The sequence below is a fragment of the Narcine bancroftii genome, chromosome 13 (genome assembly GCF_036971445.1).
Source record: "Narcine bancroftii isolate sNarBan1 chromosome 13, sNarBan1.hap1, whole genome shotgun sequence".
In the NCBI taxonomy this organism is placed as follows: Eukaryota; Metazoa; Chordata; class Chondrichthyes; order Torpediniformes; family Narcinidae; genus Narcine; species Narcine bancroftii.
The window spans coordinates 59,357,190-59,374,724 of record NC_091481.1 but is presented as its reverse complement, the minus strand read 5'-3'; positions in this window follow the sequence as shown (position 1 = coordinate 59,374,724).

Genomic DNA, 17,535 nt, shown 5'->3' with positions numbered 1-17,535 from the left:
TCCCAGACACCATGGCTGAGCTCCTCAATCTCTACCGACCACAGATGAACAAAGTGTACTCACGGTATCGACCGGCCTCGAGTAGACAGCAACCCGGTGAGTCCATGGATGAGTTCCTCCAAGCGCTGTTCGACCTGGGAAGAGACTGCTGGACCACTGATACAGCTCCCGTGCCCGTAGCCCAATGTGTAGAGGAGCTGGTCCGAGATGCCTGTGTGGCTGGAGTGAGGTCTGACTATATTCGTCAGAAACTGCTCGAGGAGGGCAAGGTGCCCCTGAAGAGAGCCTTCCAGCTTGCCAGGACCTTCGACTCGGCCCAACGCAACGCTGATGAGATCGTCGGTAAGAACGGGGCCTCCACGTATTGGGAGCCAGAGTCATGATAGCAAGCCACGACCACTTCACTGCCGCCACTGTGATCGAATACCTGAGGTGCTACTACTGCGGCCAGCTGAAGCACCCCAGACGACTCTGTCTAGCTAAGGAGGTGACCTGCTTGGGGTGCGGAAAGAAAGGGCATTACCAGTGTGTCTGTAAGTTGTCCACACCCTCCTGAGTGAGCAGTGTGTCGCTGGCATCATGTCTAACGGCTCGACCGCGTGTATGACCCAGGAGTCACCATCTTACCCAGTGTCTCCTCTGCCTTTATGGGTGATGTCACCTCCACCTTCCGCCGCCCGGTTGACATCACTTCCTTCTTCTTCCTCCAACACAACATGGTCAACACGGAGGCCGCCATTTTACTGGTCGGGCCTCCCCTCCAACAGCGATGACAATGACCCGATCCTGGCTTCTGTAACCCTGAACCAGTGCAGACCTCATCCGATCGCCCACTCGATGATGGAGATCGAGGTAAACGGAAAAAGGACGAATTGCCTGTTTGACAGTGGGAGCACAGAGAACTTTATTCACCCGGACACTGCCCAGAAACTCTCTCTCTCTCTGTCAGACCCATGAGTGCCACAATCTCTATGGTCGCAATAGACCAATCTGCGGAGATCTGGAGGTACTGTGTAGCGTCATTAACAGTGGGGGGTGAATGCTACGATAACTTCATTTACTTGTGATGCCACAGCTCTGTGCGCTGATACTTCTGGGCCTCGACTTCCAGAGCCAGTATAAGAGTGTAAAGATGGCTTTCGGCGGACCACAACCACCCATAACGGTACACAACCCCAAATTTGCAACTCGTAACCCCCTCCCCTTGACAGCCGGTCCCCGCCCACAGCTTCTCCACCCTCAGCATATCCCCTCCATCACTATTCAATAACCTGACCCTGGACTGTCAGCCCATCGCGATGACAAGCAGGCACTTTAGTACCAAGGATTGGGCATTTATAAAGTCTGAGGTGCAGCAACTACTGGCGGAGGGGATCATAGCTCTCAGTTCAAGCTAGTCAGGGGCGGAAGCAAACCCCGCATGGTGATAGATTGCAGCCAGACAGTCAACAGTTTCACCCAGCTAGATGCATTCCCCTTCCCCTGGATAGTCGATATGGTCAATAAAATAGCCCAGTACCAAGTGTACTCCACAATCGGTGTACCACCAACTTCCCCTTCACCCGGGGGACTGCAAATACACTGCTTTTGAAGTGGATGGCAGGCTTTATCACTTCCTCAGGGTCCCCTTTGGAGTCACCAACGGGGTCTCAGGGTTCCAAAGGGAGATGGATCGGATGGTAGACAGACATAACCTGACAGCAACATTCCCCTACCTTGACAATGTCAACACCTGCAGCCATGAGCAGCACAGCTAAGTCCCTGAATCTGACTTAACAAGAGAAGTGTGGGTTAAGTGGCACTCACCTGGCCCTCCTTGGATGCGTCGTGACACATGGTGTCGTTGTCCCCGACCCCCACTGCATGCATCCCCTTATGGAGCTCCCAACACCACACAACCTCAAGGCGCTGAAATGGTGCCTGCGGTTCTTTTCTTACTATGCCCAGTGGGTGCCCAATTATGCCGATAAAGCCTATCCCTTAGTAAGGTCCACAAGCTTCCCCTTATCGGCATAAGCCTAGGCGGCATTCACCCAAATCAAAGAAGACATCGCTAAAGCCATGATGTATGCCGCGGACGAATCTATCCCATTCCAGGTGGAGAGCAATGCCTCCGACTTCGCGCTGGCCGCCACTCTCAACCAGGGGGGCAGGCCAGCAGCATTTTTTACCTCACCCTCCATGGCCCCGAGACACGGCATTCCTCAGTCAAGAAGGAGGCACAGGCGATCGCTGAGGCAGTGCGCCACTGGCATCACTACCTGGCCGGGAAACGATTTACCCTGCTGACAGACCAATGGGCCATCACCTTCATGTTTAACACAAAACTGCAGGACAAAATCAAAAATGATAAAATCCTGAGATGGAGAATTGAACTCTCCACCTATAACTATGATATCCTGTACCGGACGGGCAAACTCAACAATCCCCCAGATACCCTATCCTGGGGGACATGCACCAACACACATCTCAACCACCTCCAGTCCCTGCACGATGACCTCTGCCACCCCGGAATCACAAGGTTGTTCCACTTCATAAAAGCCCAGAACCTCCTGTATGCCATTGAGGACATCAGGTCCTTGACCAGACACTGTCGGGTCTGTGCGGAATGTAAACCGCAGTTCTTCAGACCTGACAAGGCACACCTCATCAAGGCCACATGCCCCTTCGAACGACTGAGAGTCGATTTCAAGGGACCCCTGCCTTAGACCAATAGGAACATCTATTTCCTCAACTCATAAATGAGTTCTCCAGATTCCTGTTTGTCATCCCCTGTCCCGACATGACCTCTGCCACAGTTATCAGGGCATTCCACAGCATATTCACCCTCTTTGGGTACTATGGTCATACTGATCGGGGGTCCTCGTTCATGAGTGACGAGCTGCAGCCGTACCTGTTGGCTAGAGGCATAGCCACTAGTAGAACCACGAGCTATAACCCCAGTGGAAACGGCCAAATGGAGCGAGTAAATGCCACCATTTGGAAGGCGATCCTCCTGGCCCTGAAGTCAAAAGGCCTGGCAGTGTTTTACTGTCATGAAGTCCAGCCAGAGGCACTCCATGCCATCTGATCCCTCCTATGCACTGCTACAAATATGACCAATCAAGAACGCATGTTTTCCTTCCCCAGGAGGTCGGCGATCTGAAACACTCTGCTGCCCTGGCTCTCATCTCCGGGACTCTTCCTGCTAAGTAAGCACGCGAGGAGCCATAAGACCGACCCTTTGGTAGAAGAGGTGCAGCTCCTGCATGCAAATCCTCAATGCGCTTACGTCCAGTACAGTACCCCATGAGGACACAATCCCTGTCCAGGACCTGGCGCATGCCAGAGGCACCCACCTACCCCCCAGCCCCAACCACCACATACACACACACATCGGCCCCTACAGGGACTTGGTACAGGCTATCAATGCCCCCTGGACACCCACACCACATGCCCGGGACCCCTGCCGAGCCAACCACCACGACCGCCCCAACAGACAACCAGACCCCACCCCCTACTGCGACAGCCTTGGTCATGTGGTCTCAACACCTGTAATCTGGTGGGAATGTGGATTGTGGGGGGGGGGGGGATTGGAAATCATGTGACCTTATTTCATCTGGAACCTGGTCAGAAGTCACATCGCCTGCCAATCAAGGTTGGGCTCTGCCCACCCGTTAGTGTACACCTGACCATTGGCCCCTATAATCACCTAGTGATTACCTGGGCCGGACCCCCCCCCCCCAGCTTACTATACTATAAAGTCCACCATGTGGAGTAGCTCTTCCTCTTTTGCTCTTCGGCCCTGAGATGAACCCTGCTGTGGACAATGCTGGAGGAGTCATTGGTAAGGTGCGTACTACATAGGGATCGGGGCTGTTGTGTACTGTTGTAATTGTAGATAGCATCTAAGCTGTGCCCATGTTAGATAAGGAACGGCAGGTAGCGTATTGTGGTCCTTGGTTGTGATGCCTGTATAAACAATTGCTAGTATCAGTAATATTAAGTCCAATGTGACTGGTTTGTATTGTGTATGTGAGAGTGTAGTATTGGTAGTATTAAGTCCCAGGAGAATGGTTGCACTGTGTTGTGTGAATGAGAATACTCTCATGTGTTATCCCTGTTGTGATCCCCTTATGTGTGTTTCAATAAAGATCCCTCCTGTGTTCAGCCTGTGTCCAGACTCATGATTCTTTGAATCCATCGAACTTTTCTCCTTCCGACACAGCAGGTAGCCATGAGCTTCTTATTTGGCAAAACTTTGAAGGTGCAAGCATATTCCCACCGCAGATTCCACTTTATTTGGGGTTGTAGCCTTTTTATAGTTGAAAGATCCCGTAAGAGGTTAATTCTGACAGGGACTGAGTTCTTTGTTAGTGAGTGTGTACTTGATGGACTCCAAAGGATTTGGCGGCTATTGCTGCCTTAACCATTACGATTCCCTTCAGTTCTGCATAATCAGCCCTCTGCAGTGGGAGTTGGAGCTCAGTTAGGCCGTAGGATACCATAGGTGCTCTGTAGTTAGTAAGTGATTACTCAACGTGCTTTATGAGCGGAAAGAAAGGTTGAGAACCACTGGTTTATGAGAATAAATCAGAGAGCAGGGATTCAAAGGCAAACAATTGCTGGATGGAGAGAGTAGCATACTGCGTACCATAAGCGCAAGAACAGATTGCAATTATGGATGCGAACCATCGTAACTTTGAAAAATCGTAAGTTGGACCATTGTACGTAGGGGAGGACCTGTAGTATGATCTTGCCTCAGAGTTCACCGGATGGATGGCATGGTTAGCGTAGCAGTTAGCGCAACGCTATGACAGCGCCAGCGACTGGGGTTCGAAACCGCCACTGCCTGTACATTCTCCCCGTGTCTGTGTGGGTTTCCTCCGGGTACTCCGGTTTCCTCCCACTGAGCAAAAACGTAGTGAGTGTGTAGGTCAACTGGGTGTAATTGGGTGGCACGGGGCGTGGGCCGAAAGGAGCTGTTACCATGCGTGTGCTGTATGTTTAAATTGAAATTAAAAACAGAAATAGGAGCAGCCGTCAGGCCATTTGGCCCCGTGAGCCCATTCTGATGCTGGTCATCAACCTCAGCACCATTTTCCTTCACCATTATCCCTTAATGTCCAGAGATCTATCAATGAATGTAATCACTCAATTTTCCTCAGCACCTGGAGTAGAGAATTCGTGGAGGAAATCATGCTTCCTCTTTGCAATCCCAATTCTGAAATTGTGAACATTGGTTCAAAGCTGTTTGGTGAAAGGAAATGTTCACATTTCTAGATAAATTGGATGCCAATAGGATCTCCTCCCATCATCCTAAACCCAGAGTAGCCGTTCACAATGGGGGCCATAGCGGGCAACAGCCCATTTAAATGGGGGGGGGCACGGACTGAAATCCTTAATAAGGGGAGGGATCCAAGGTGTAGAGGAGGTGGGAGAGAAGAAACCCACTAAACTAGACTGCTTCACAGGAAGGGGGGGGGGTCCATAAGGGGGCCATGGCCGAACAAAAAATGTTTGCTCTAGAGAATGCAGTCGATAGAATTAGATGAATACAACCATGGCCTGCAACTAATGTGGTGTATCATTGCTGCACTCTTGTCTGTGGTATATTTAGGCCAAAACTGTACACAATGGCCAGGCACAATCTCATGAAGACACTGTATAATTTCAGTAAAAATATCCTGGCATAAGATAACCTAACGTATCTTTTAACTTCCTAATCACTTCTTAATTACACTTGACCACAAAGATTTTGCTTCTTGAACACCTTTGGGTGCATTTTATGGATTTTTGGCTACTGATCTTAAGAATTTCCCTTTATGTACCATTTGTTAGATGTAACCATGAAGCACAACATGTCATTGAAAATTAATTTTCTGCATTCGCACTTGGACGTCTTCCCTGCTGATCTTGGTGCAGTCCGTGGCGGACACGGTGAAAGGTTTCACCGGGACATTATGAATGTGGAAAAGTGGTATCAAGACAACCGGAATCCATCAATGCCGGCCGACTATGGTTGGACCCTGACACAAGAGGCATCAGATGCTGAGTACAAATCAGCGGCAAAGCATTTTTAGCCTGTTGAACTAATGCAATGTGTCAGCATTAATATGCGATTAAGCTTGCTAAATTCAATAAAAGTCAATTGAACATTTCTCCAATTTCCTACATGATAAAGCAAATCTGAAATGATCTTTGTGTCCAGCTTGAAGTTCTCTATCATAATCCCCAATTTTTTTCAGGAAGCAAACCCTTTGAAAAAGATTTGTTGTCCAGTGTTATCAATAGATTCTGCATAAGTGCACCAAAGTCCTTTTGAATATTTACACTGAGCATTTGAAAAGTATTCTGCTTATCTGTACCAATCTGGATGACTTTCCATTTTCTCTGTTTACCATGTGCAACAGCCAGTTAGTATATCTTGGTATGCAGGAAGAGATCAGACTGCAAGGAGAATGTGGAAATACCACACAACTAGCATCTGTTTGCAACGAAGGTTCTCTAATTACCTGTGTTCAAAGGGATCTCTGTTCACTCAGTGGATGTGAAGTACAAAGGTGAACCTTGTGTTTGGATCAGCTTGGTAACCATGAACCTTTGGTGAAGATGGGAGCTAGCGGAGAGCCTTGGTTGGGCTTTGCTCGTAGCAGCTGTTTGAATAAAGTTGTGTGAAACAGCAATGGCGTCGGCCAGGATGAAGAGCTGGTTGATGCCGCTCGCCGTTGGGGTGACTTTCTTAAACTGTCTCCTTATCCCTGCTTAGTAAGAATCACCTCCGTCAGAAGCTTTATCTGTTAACTTGGGGGAGGGGGTTAATTATCTATAATGTTATTGTTCATCTTTCAGGCGGCTCCGTGGAGGGGGAGGAATCTGCAGATTCAACGACGGTTAACTTTAAGTTTTATATATTCGTGCAGTGAAGTTTGTCCAGTATAAGTACAGTGTAGTATTTTTGTCTCTTAAATTGTTTATTCTTAATGCATTAGTTAGTTATTGTAAGTTTCAAGCAACTGTAAAATACACATCTGGCATCTAACAATCCCTATAGGTGCTGGATACCAGAGGTTTTTAATTGTAGCCCTTTTTCCACTGGCATCCCAATTAATTGGCTGTGCAGTGTCCCGGGATAGGAAGCCCTTCGTGCTGTTTCCACTGGGCCACCCTTAACTGAGACACTAATTGCTTTTCCACTGAACACACTCATCCAGGGATCGGAATGTCTACCTTCCACTGGAAACAGGTGACTTTCTGCTGTCCCTTTTCCCCTGGTTTTATCAGCAAACGCCTGGAATATGAATAAGGGTAGAGACAGTTAATCCACGGTGTAAAATGATGTAATTAGATTCCAGCGTTCACACAGTGTTCCTTTTCCACTGGACCCCTGTCCCTGTAAATTCCCAGTTAATTCCTGGGACAGGGTGCCAGTGGAAAAGGGTTCTAAATTAGCAAAGCACAAGAAATATCATTCCTCTGGAAAAATGTTATGTCTTCTGACACTTCTAGATTATCCCTACTTTCTAATCAATCACCAATTATAAATGTATTAGTGCGTGGATTCATGGCAAGGAAAGAGAGCAACTCTATTTCCTGTCATTTAGCATTTGAAGTAACATGAACACCAATTTTTATCTCCATGACGAGAGCGACTTGACACTATAATATGTTGATTCAATTAATAACAGAACATCTGAGTTTCATTGTTTCAACCATGTTACAGAATCGACTGTACTCACAGTTCAAACTGAATTCTACCAGACATTTCACTGCAGTGCAGCCTCGAGGAGTGACAAATCCCGCCCTTCTTTGCAATGCTGCTGTCCCCTGCAGCCAGTGTTCACAAACACACAATTCACTCTGCAGGTGAGAAATGAAACTGATCATACCACAGGTATACAGTATGTTTCAATTTCCATCTGGAATGGTTGGCATAAAGATTCATGCCAATCTCGTGATTGCTTTGACCAGTAAATACACAGTTGCATGCAGTCTACAACCATGCACAGACTAAGAAAGACCAAATACTAAATTATTAACATTTCGCTTAATGGTATGATTTTCTGTCTATTTGTGAGAAGTGCCTTCACATTCACAAAATATGCTCGAGACAAAAGTTGAGAACAAAGAACATTTATTTACATTTACAACATTGCAAGGTTGGGTACTCTCCCCCTACCTCGGGAAAGTACACCGAGGGCGGGAGGTTTCTTTGTTCTTATACCTTTTTCATTTCACCTCCCCTTACATTTTTCTTACATTTATCCTTCTTGGATTGGTTTGGCACTTTTCCCTATTCGCCTGACTCTTTACTGACTCCGACTTTCTCCTATCCCGTACTCACACCTCCTTTCCCCATCCCCTATTAAACAAGCTCTTTGTGTGTGTACGTGCATATTTCTTAAATTCCTCTGTTATCTTGTTTACTTTGTTCTGCTGTTTTTCATGCGCCATTTTACACAAAGAACATTTTAGCTTTTTTCTTGCTTTTTCTTTCTACCTTCTATAACTGTTTCAGAACTCCTAACATTAAAATAATAACTGTTTCTAAACTCCTACATATTAAACAAGAGAGCACTTTCAAATACAAGACCAGCTGGGGACCTCAAAAGCTGTCATCTCTTCTAAGTTTCTCCAGCGTGTTTATGCATTGCACTCGACTGGAGACAGGTCGGCTGTGTTGAACATTTTTACAAGGCTTCTGACCTTTCTGCAAAGTGCACAGAAAGGTCACTCCTGAGAAGTTTGTTTACCTAAGGCAACAGATGGGAGCAAAAGACTAACTCCTATTGTTTGCTGGAGAAGATGGGGGCGGGGTTACATGGGCTTTCTAGCAGTTGGAAGATGAAGAGAGAGAGAGACTGAACAGTCACAAGCAGGAGAAGCTTGTTGGAACTGAAACAGAAAGTTCCAGAGCGGCAGATGGCTGGAAGTGCAGTCTGTCTGATGTTTCTCTTAGAATAAGTGGAACAGAAAGGAACTCTGTAGTAGCCTGAAAGAAAGAGGTTATCATCTGGAGAACCCTGATGGGGCAAGTTTCATCAGCAAGACATTGAGGTGACTAACGCTGGTACCTCAGTTGTGGAAATCCTGGAACAACATATCTCTCTCTGCAAACCTACAAGAACCTTCCTGAGCAGTAACCATTTACCTTTCAAACACCAAAGCCTGGTGAACTTTATACATGTTAAATTCTGTGCACAGTATAAGAATTACCTACAACCAGTGAACTTGGAAGAATGAGAAGTGAGATTGAACTGTGACGCAAAGAACTTTTCTTAAATTTACACACACATCATATACGTGCGCTTAGAATTAGAAGGGGGTTCATTTAGGTTAGTTAAGTTGATAGAGATAAGTTAAAATTTGCTTCTGTTTTCATGTTTAAAGATAATTAAAAATAACTTTTGTTTAAGTGAATATCATTAAGTGAATGTCATGGTGAATATCTATTGCTGCTGGGTTTTGGGGTCCTTTGGCCTCATAACACATTGAACAGATATTTTGTGTCAGTCTTCATGGTTGGAGACACAGCCAGCATTCCAAAGAGTGGTGATAGGGATGCGAAGGGAGGTGAGGGCCTCGATAAAATAACTGATTCAAAAGAGATAGTGATGAGTAAAGTAATGGGACTGAAAGCAGGAAATTCCCCTGGTCCCGATGGGATGCATCCCAGAGTACTAAAGGAAATGGCGGGAGTGTTACGAGCCCAGAGGACCCATAAACCCAGCAGCAATAGACAGGGGCACACGGAAGGAGGAAAAATAGAGGGTTATGGAGTAGGGAGGATTTAGTACTTTTTTAGGGCTATATGGGTCAGCACGGCCTTGAGGGCTCAAGGACCTGTATTGTGCTGTAGTGTTCTATATACTATCAATCACAGTAGATTACATTGATGGAGGGAGTGGGGGGAGACCCCAGTGATCTTCTACGGTGTTCTTTGATTCAATGCTCTACAACAACTGTACCCCACAGTGCTGCAGACGGCTTTTGCAGAAAGTTGACAGGATACTGGCTGGTAGCCTTGGCCGCCTCAGGCTTCTCAGGAAGTTCAGTTTCTGTTGCGCCTTCCTGACAAGTGAGATGTTGTATGTTTACAGGTGTACACGTATCATTTTTTTTGCACTGCCAATAAGTGGCAATTCTGCCTCGCCGACAGGAAAAAGAATCTCAGGATTGCATGTGATTGCTATTCCCTCTAAGCTGTGTACGCGCACACACATTTTTGCAACCAGCACACAAAGGAAATTAATGTGCGCAGAACAGGTTAGTTACCTAAAATAATGTAGTGATTAATAATTATACTTTTCGCTAATTGTTTCTGTTAACTAGTTAGTCATTTTTTCAAATGCCACATTTGCACATCACTAATTTACTCACCTCACCTTTCCTGTTCTGGTTTGTTCAGCTGCAGCCATGTTTGGCGAACAGTGTCCATATTGTAAAGTTCACGAAGATCTGTTTCAAATTCTGTAGCTATCTTCAGAATTTGAAACAGATCTTCGTAAACTTTATCTTGAAGTTTTAACTTGAAACAATTTCAGGCTTACATCTGCACAAGCATTCAGTGTGCACATTCTTTTGTCACAGGAAAAAATCTGCACATCAGATTTTAGTGTACGCTACCAAAAATTCGAGGGAGCATTGCATGTGATATCATGTGTGCATTCAGACAATAAATCTGAAATCTGATAGGTCACTTGTTAAGTAGACTACAAGTAACTCTATCCTCTCCAAGATCCAAGTTTTTACCCTGTAATATGAAGTGGAAAATGGTCATTCCTGATCGTCCTGATGTCCACGATCATCTCCTTTGTCTTGTCTACGATGAAACTCAATTTGACCCTTGTGCTAGTTGCAAAACCTGAATCAATTTTGGGTAAGGTGTGCAGGGCCTTTCTTAACTTGATCCCATTCATGCGATCACTGGCCCCCTTGATTTAGGGAATTGGTTAGGATGAGAGCCTGGATGACTGGTTATTGAAGCAGTGAAGCAGCAATGAAGCTCCATGAGGATGGCCATTAATGCCCCATGTCTTAATTCCTGTCGAAGTCAACTGCACCACTTCATGACACTAGAACTAAGCACATAATGCCTTTTGCATTTGCTCTTGGATAAATCTACTTTCTCTCTTTATTTGAAGCCGTCACTTTCTGGAGGGTTACTACTTGGATAAGCAAGTAAAAATCACCCAGAAGCTTAGAGATCACATGAAAAACCTGAAAAGACCGGGAGTCCCTGGGAATGGCTTGGGAGAGGACCTGGTATCGGAACCAGGATGCAGGAAGGAACTGATGGCGCTGAAGGCTTCCTGATCACGTCAGAGGTTTGGATCTTGAGCTCAGGTTGCCATGTTTTAGACTGAAGTCTGCGGAGGCTGCAGGAGGGCTGGAGGTGAATCCACGGACACACAGTAGGCCATTTCATGTCAGGCCTCTGCCTGGAGGCCGGCTACAAGCGCAAATCAAAAACTTAAAACTTACCTTTCAGAGAGCAGCCCTAAAGGCTGCTCCAGTGTTGCATTCGTATTGAGCGGCGCCTCTGGATCCGATGGAGGCGAGGTGACAGGCGCTGTAGAACCACCTGTCATAAATACACAGCAGAGCAATGGCCATCTTCCCTACTCATAATCCCCCACAGAGCTGAAACCACTGTGTTTCCCGACAGCTCCCACTGCCCCGTCAGCTCCCGCCTCCCGCCTCTGCCTGACGGTTCCCGTCCGCCGCCCCTGCCTTGAGGGGGTCACAGAGGGAGAAGGGTGAGTGGGGAGATAGGTCAAAGGCTGACAGCATCATCAGCCCAACCCTAACCTGCCGCTTGCAATGGCTGTACATTCAGGTCAGGCAGCGGAGCACAGCGCTCTGCCGATCATCCTTCCCTGAGAAGGTTGAAATCGGTGCTTCGGAGCTGGTCACAGCGCATTCAGAAAGGTACGTCTTTAGGCGTAAGAGCGAAGAACTGCCACTTTTACAGATGGGCATTTTCCCTGCTTGAAAGGGTCCAGTGACTCTCTTTCGATTCTCTTTCTCTGACAGTAAGAGGCACCCGACAATTTATGCCAATGGCGAATCTGGCTGCTTTCCATCAGCAAATTTCATGTAATATTACACCAGTTTTATTCCACGACAAAGAAGGAATCTTGTTTCCCAAGCTCTCCCTGGAGGAGTGAAGGTTGAAGCTTTTTTTTTCGTACTCCAACCACAATTGTAAAGTTCTCATTCCTTTTCACCTCATGCAAAGCTGTTTAATGTAGGTAAAATATCATTGAATATGCTCTCAATTGCTGCTTATTTTAAAATGGTGTGAAATGTTCATGCTGAATAAAACACCTTTAGTTCTAGCTGATCTCGCCTGCAACCGTACATCTTGGCGCCTCACAGTTCGGCGGGCAGCAACCTCCTTTGAAGAAGACCGCAGAGCCCACCTCACTGACAAAAGACAAAGGAGGAAAAACCCAACACCCAACCCCAACCAACCAATTTTGCCCTTGCAACCGCTGCAACCATGTCTGCCTGTCCCGCATCGGACTTGTCAGTCACCAATGAGCCTGCAGCTGACGTAGACATTACCTCTCCATAAATCTTCGTCCACGAAGCCAAGCCAAAGAGAGAAAAGAAAAATAAAGAAGAGTTCTACACACGGGATAACATTTTTCTGCTCTTAAATTTGATTAAATGTCGACAGCAATTGTAACTAGGTGTGGGAAGTAAGTATCATGCAATGCTTTCATCGAGTAACCGTTTGACAAAGTGTCCCGGTGGGGGGGGGGGGGGCGACTGAAAAATTGAAAAATAAAGTTGAACTTGAACCTCCTGTCAGAATTAAATGTAAATTTAAATGTAGACACACAGCGCAATAACGGGCCACTTCGACCCACAAGACCGTGCCGCCCAATTTACACCCAATTACCTACAACCCCGGAACATTTGGAATGGTGAGAGCCCCTGGGGAAGACCCAGGTAGACATGGGGAGAATGCACAAACTTATTACAGACAGCATGGGATTGGAATCCCGGTCCCGATCACCGGTGCTGTGAAGCCGTTGCACTAACCTCTACGTCAACCAGGCCACGCCTTAATTATGATGTAATTAGCACAAAATTATTAAAGTATAGTATCATTTTCTGTTTGTTTTCAAATGTAATTTCATAATTTAAATAACAATGCATTTTATTTATCGTAGTAGACTTCCTTGACTGAACAAATGAAGCTCTGTAATAAAACATGCTTTCCTTCTATCTATACAATAAGCTGCTAGTTTCTGCAGATCATGCACTTTGTGGGTAACACATTTTGTCGAATTGTGCTGTTAGCTCTCTACGTGGTGAAGCCAATTAACTAGACGTGGTGAGGTGGATTAAAATTGTTGGGTGAGTATTGGCCAATTACTTCCAAAGTGATTGAATAACCAACATATATTCAAAGCAAGAAACCTCAAAATGTGGCAGAATAAATCAATAAGCAACTGTATGCAATTACTCCAATGGGAAGGAGTGCACCATTTCTTCTCCTTTCTTGGCCTCAGTCAGTCATGATCAACCGTGGGTATCGCGCCTCTGGTAGTCACTGGTTTGCTTAGCAGCGTCGACTGTGGCTATGGAGGCTGATTCTGGAATGGCAGGCTCTGCCGCAGTGGCTGCAAATGTAGGGCAGGGTTAAATTGTTGTCCACTGTGCTCTTCGCTTAGCTCTCCACTCCTCAAACTGACTCAAGATCCTTCTTTCGTCCTGCTCTAGGTTTTGATGAAGAGTACCTCGCCATTCGTTGCAGTCATCTGCTGCATCCTCCCAGCACGCTGTGTTGATTTTTGTGCACCATGACGGGTTGTAGTAAACCATTGTTGTAGGTATTGGTCTGGGTGGGCACACCCATTGGCCGGCTGTACCTGTGACCCCCTCCCACAGGCTCCTATTCCACAGCTCCCTCCTCAGTACTGGACAGTTGAGCAGTATAGATGGGCCTTTGTTCTTCAGTGAATAAAAACCTATTGGTTTCTCAACCTCAAGTCTGCATCACGACTGTAAATATCTAGATCATTTGTTTAAACCTTCCCAAAATGAAATGACCAGTGTTGTGACAGGTAGCAGTAATACACGAAAATCTGCAGACGCCCTTGTTAAAGTAAAAACATGATGCTGGAGAAATTCAGTGGGTCAAACAACGTCCTTTATATAGCAAAGATAAAGATACATAACCAACGTTTCTGGCTTGAGCCCTTCATCAAGATAGTTTGAGAAGGGCTCAAGCCCAAAAGGTTTGACCTGCTGAGTTTCTCCAGCATTGTGTTTTTATTTTTGGCAGGAAAGTGAGATGGATGCAAGTAGTTCCCATAATAAGGCCATGGCCAAGGTTAGGGTTCAGAATAACACAAGGACTACAAATGCAGGAATGAGTGCACCTACTGGAAGGATTGCATGCACACCGAAATGTGAGAAAATTTATCAACTCAGTAGTGTCCCCACCTCCCACCATTGAATAATACAATACTGCATATGTTTAAACAAATTCTACATTTCTGCCTTGTCCCCTTGGAAACTGATTATGCCTGGCTTAGCAAGGATCTGCCTCAACATTAAAATATTGGAAGTTATTTTAGTTTATATAGCACATTTAAAACAGCTCACATTGACCAAAGTGCTGTACAAATCATAAATTACACCTCAACTTCTTTGGCTTGGCTTCGTGGACGAAGATTTAAGGAGGGGGTAAATGTCCACGTCAGCTGCAGGCTCGTTTGTGGCTGACAAGTCCGATGCGGGACAGGCAGACACGGTTGCAGCGGTTGCAGGGGAAAATTGGTTGGTTGGGGTTGGGTTTTTCCTCCTTTGCCTTTTGTCAGTGAGGTGGGCTCTGTGGTCTTCTTCAAAGGAGGTTGCTGCCCGCCGAACTGTGAGGCGCCAAGATGCATGGTTTGAGGTGATATCAGCCCACTGGCGGTGGTCAATGTGGCAGACACCAAGAGATTTCTTTAGGCAGTCCTTCTACCTTTTCTTTGGTGCACCTCTGTCACGGTGGCCAGTGGAGAGCTCGCCATATAACACGATCTTGGGAAGGCGATGGTCCTCCATTCTGGAGACGTGACCCACCCAGCGCAGCTGGATCTTCAGCAGCATGGACTCGATGGATGGATGGATAAGCAGCTATTTAAAGTGCAGTATAAAACAGTATAAAACAGGTCCCCGAGGTTCAGAATCGTACATTCAACATGGTAACAATCGACAATCACCTCAAAACACTTGTGAGTAAAAATACAACTTCAGCCTGGATTAAAAAGAGTTAAAGGAAGGGGCTGATTTGATGGAGGACGGAATGTGGTTCCACAGTTTGGGGTCTGCTATCCCGAAGGTGTGATCTCCCTTGAGTTTGCGATTTGGAGGAGTCACGTGATGGAGTAGTGGCCGGTAGGAGAATACCAGCCCTCTCCAGAAAAGAAGGAAAAAAGTGAAGAAAAACAAAGCCCCAGACACACAAATCACAACAAATAAAAAATAAAGGTGTGGAGAAAATGGCACCTAAGAAAGAAAAGCCAAAACCAACAGGAAGAAAAGAAGAAAGAAAGATGCCAGAAGAGAAAGGTGAAGGCCTTACCTGCACGGAAAAGCAGGGACCCGCTGTGGAAAGAGGAGCCCGCTCCCCGAGGTTAGTGGAGACCCCGCAGGGTCGTGACCCACTAACCGCAGGACTGCAAAAATGGCTCACGGAGCCAAACAGAGGTGTGCAACTGCGCATGTGCGAGGAATTGCACATGCGCGATGCGCACGACAAAGACAACGCGGACGGGAGTGAAACTCCACAGCACGATCAGCTGAGAGAGACCCAACAGCAGGGCTCCCAGCTGGAAGATAAAGAAAACAACGGGAATGGGAGGGGTGAGAATTAAAAAAGGAAACTAGAGGCACAACAGATAACCAACACAGAAGAGGACCAACATCAAGACACCATGGGAAAAAAAACCCAACAAACTGAGACAAGCAGCTCAACAAGAAAGTCAGAAGAGACACAGATACAAGGAAGAGAAATAGAAGACACAAACACAGGTGCAGACACAGAAGAAGAAGAAGAAGGAGAACACCAAGCTCTACACAGAGGAATAGGAGGTAAAATGAATGGACAGTACATAGATTTTTAAAAATTTCAAGAACAAATGAAAGCATTAAAAGAATGGCTGACACTAGAATTTAGTGAAATGAAAAGTACAGAAGAAAAAGTGAGTAGGATAGAGCTGGTCATAACAGATGTAGGGAAAAGATTAGAAAATGTGGAAGAACGTGTAATGGTGGTAGAAATGGAAGTGAACGACTTAAAAAGAAAATTGGAAGAAAGTGACAAAAAAGTTAAGGAAACACAGGAGTTGTTAGCTCAGAAGATGGATATAATGGAAAACTATAGTAGGCGAAACAATATAAAGATAGTGGGCCTTAAGGAAGATGAAGAAGGCAAAGATATGAAAGAATTTATAAAAGAATGGATCCCAAAAGTCCTGGGAATGCCAGAAATGCAGGAAGGAATGGAAATAGAAAGGGCACACAGAACATTAGCCCCGAAACCACAGTCACAACAAAAACCAAGATCCGTTTTAGTAAAATTCCTGAGATACACGACAAGAGAAAATATATTGGAGAAGGCAATGAATAAAATGAGAGAAGACAAAAAACCATTGGAATACAAAGGTCAAAAAAAAAATTCTACCCAGACATAAGTTTTGAGCTCCTGAAGAAGAGGAAGGAGTTTAACACAGCAAAATCGATCCTATGGAAGAAAGGCTATAAATTTATGTTAAGATATCCAGCGGTGCTTAAAATAGTTATCCCGGGGCAGCAAAACAGACTGTTCTCGGATCCGGAGAAAGCATGAGAATTTGCAGAATGCCTGCAAGACAGAAGGAGTGATGAAGAGATGTAACAAGAACAAAGAACGACGACAAACTACATATAAAGAAGTAAAAATAATGTATAAGTAAGAACTAGAGGGAAGAAAAGGGAAGTAAGGGAGAAGGGGGAAAAAGAGGAGGGGTTTTTAAAAATATATATATAAATAATAAATAAATAAAACAAAAAGAAAAAGAGAAGAAACGAGGGGGAACTTTGTTGTAATGTGAAGATAAAAGTCTTTTCTGGAGGGGGGGTTGGGTGGGAGAGAATAACAGTCACTGCGAAATCAGTTGACACCTGTGAACAGGTTCGCAGTCCGAATGGAAAGGGGAGTTGTGGTTGCCCAGCAAGGGACAAGGGGCGACTCAGAGAGGGCAGAGGGGACACTTGGGGTTAAGGGAATTTTAGATGTGGGAGTGGTTGAAAAATTTTATGTTTTAGAAGTGTTGTCATACAGTGTGTTCAAATAAAAAAAACTGAGAAATGGAAATGGGGAAAAGGGGAAAGGTGATGGTGAGGAAGCGGAAATGAGGTGTAAACAGAGTATGAGATGGCCATGTTGAACTATATGTCTATAAATATTAATGGAATACATAACCAAATCAAAAGGAAAAGGTTATTAAATTTACTGAAAAAAGAAAAAATAGATATAGCATTCGTGCAGGAACCGCATCTAACTGAAGT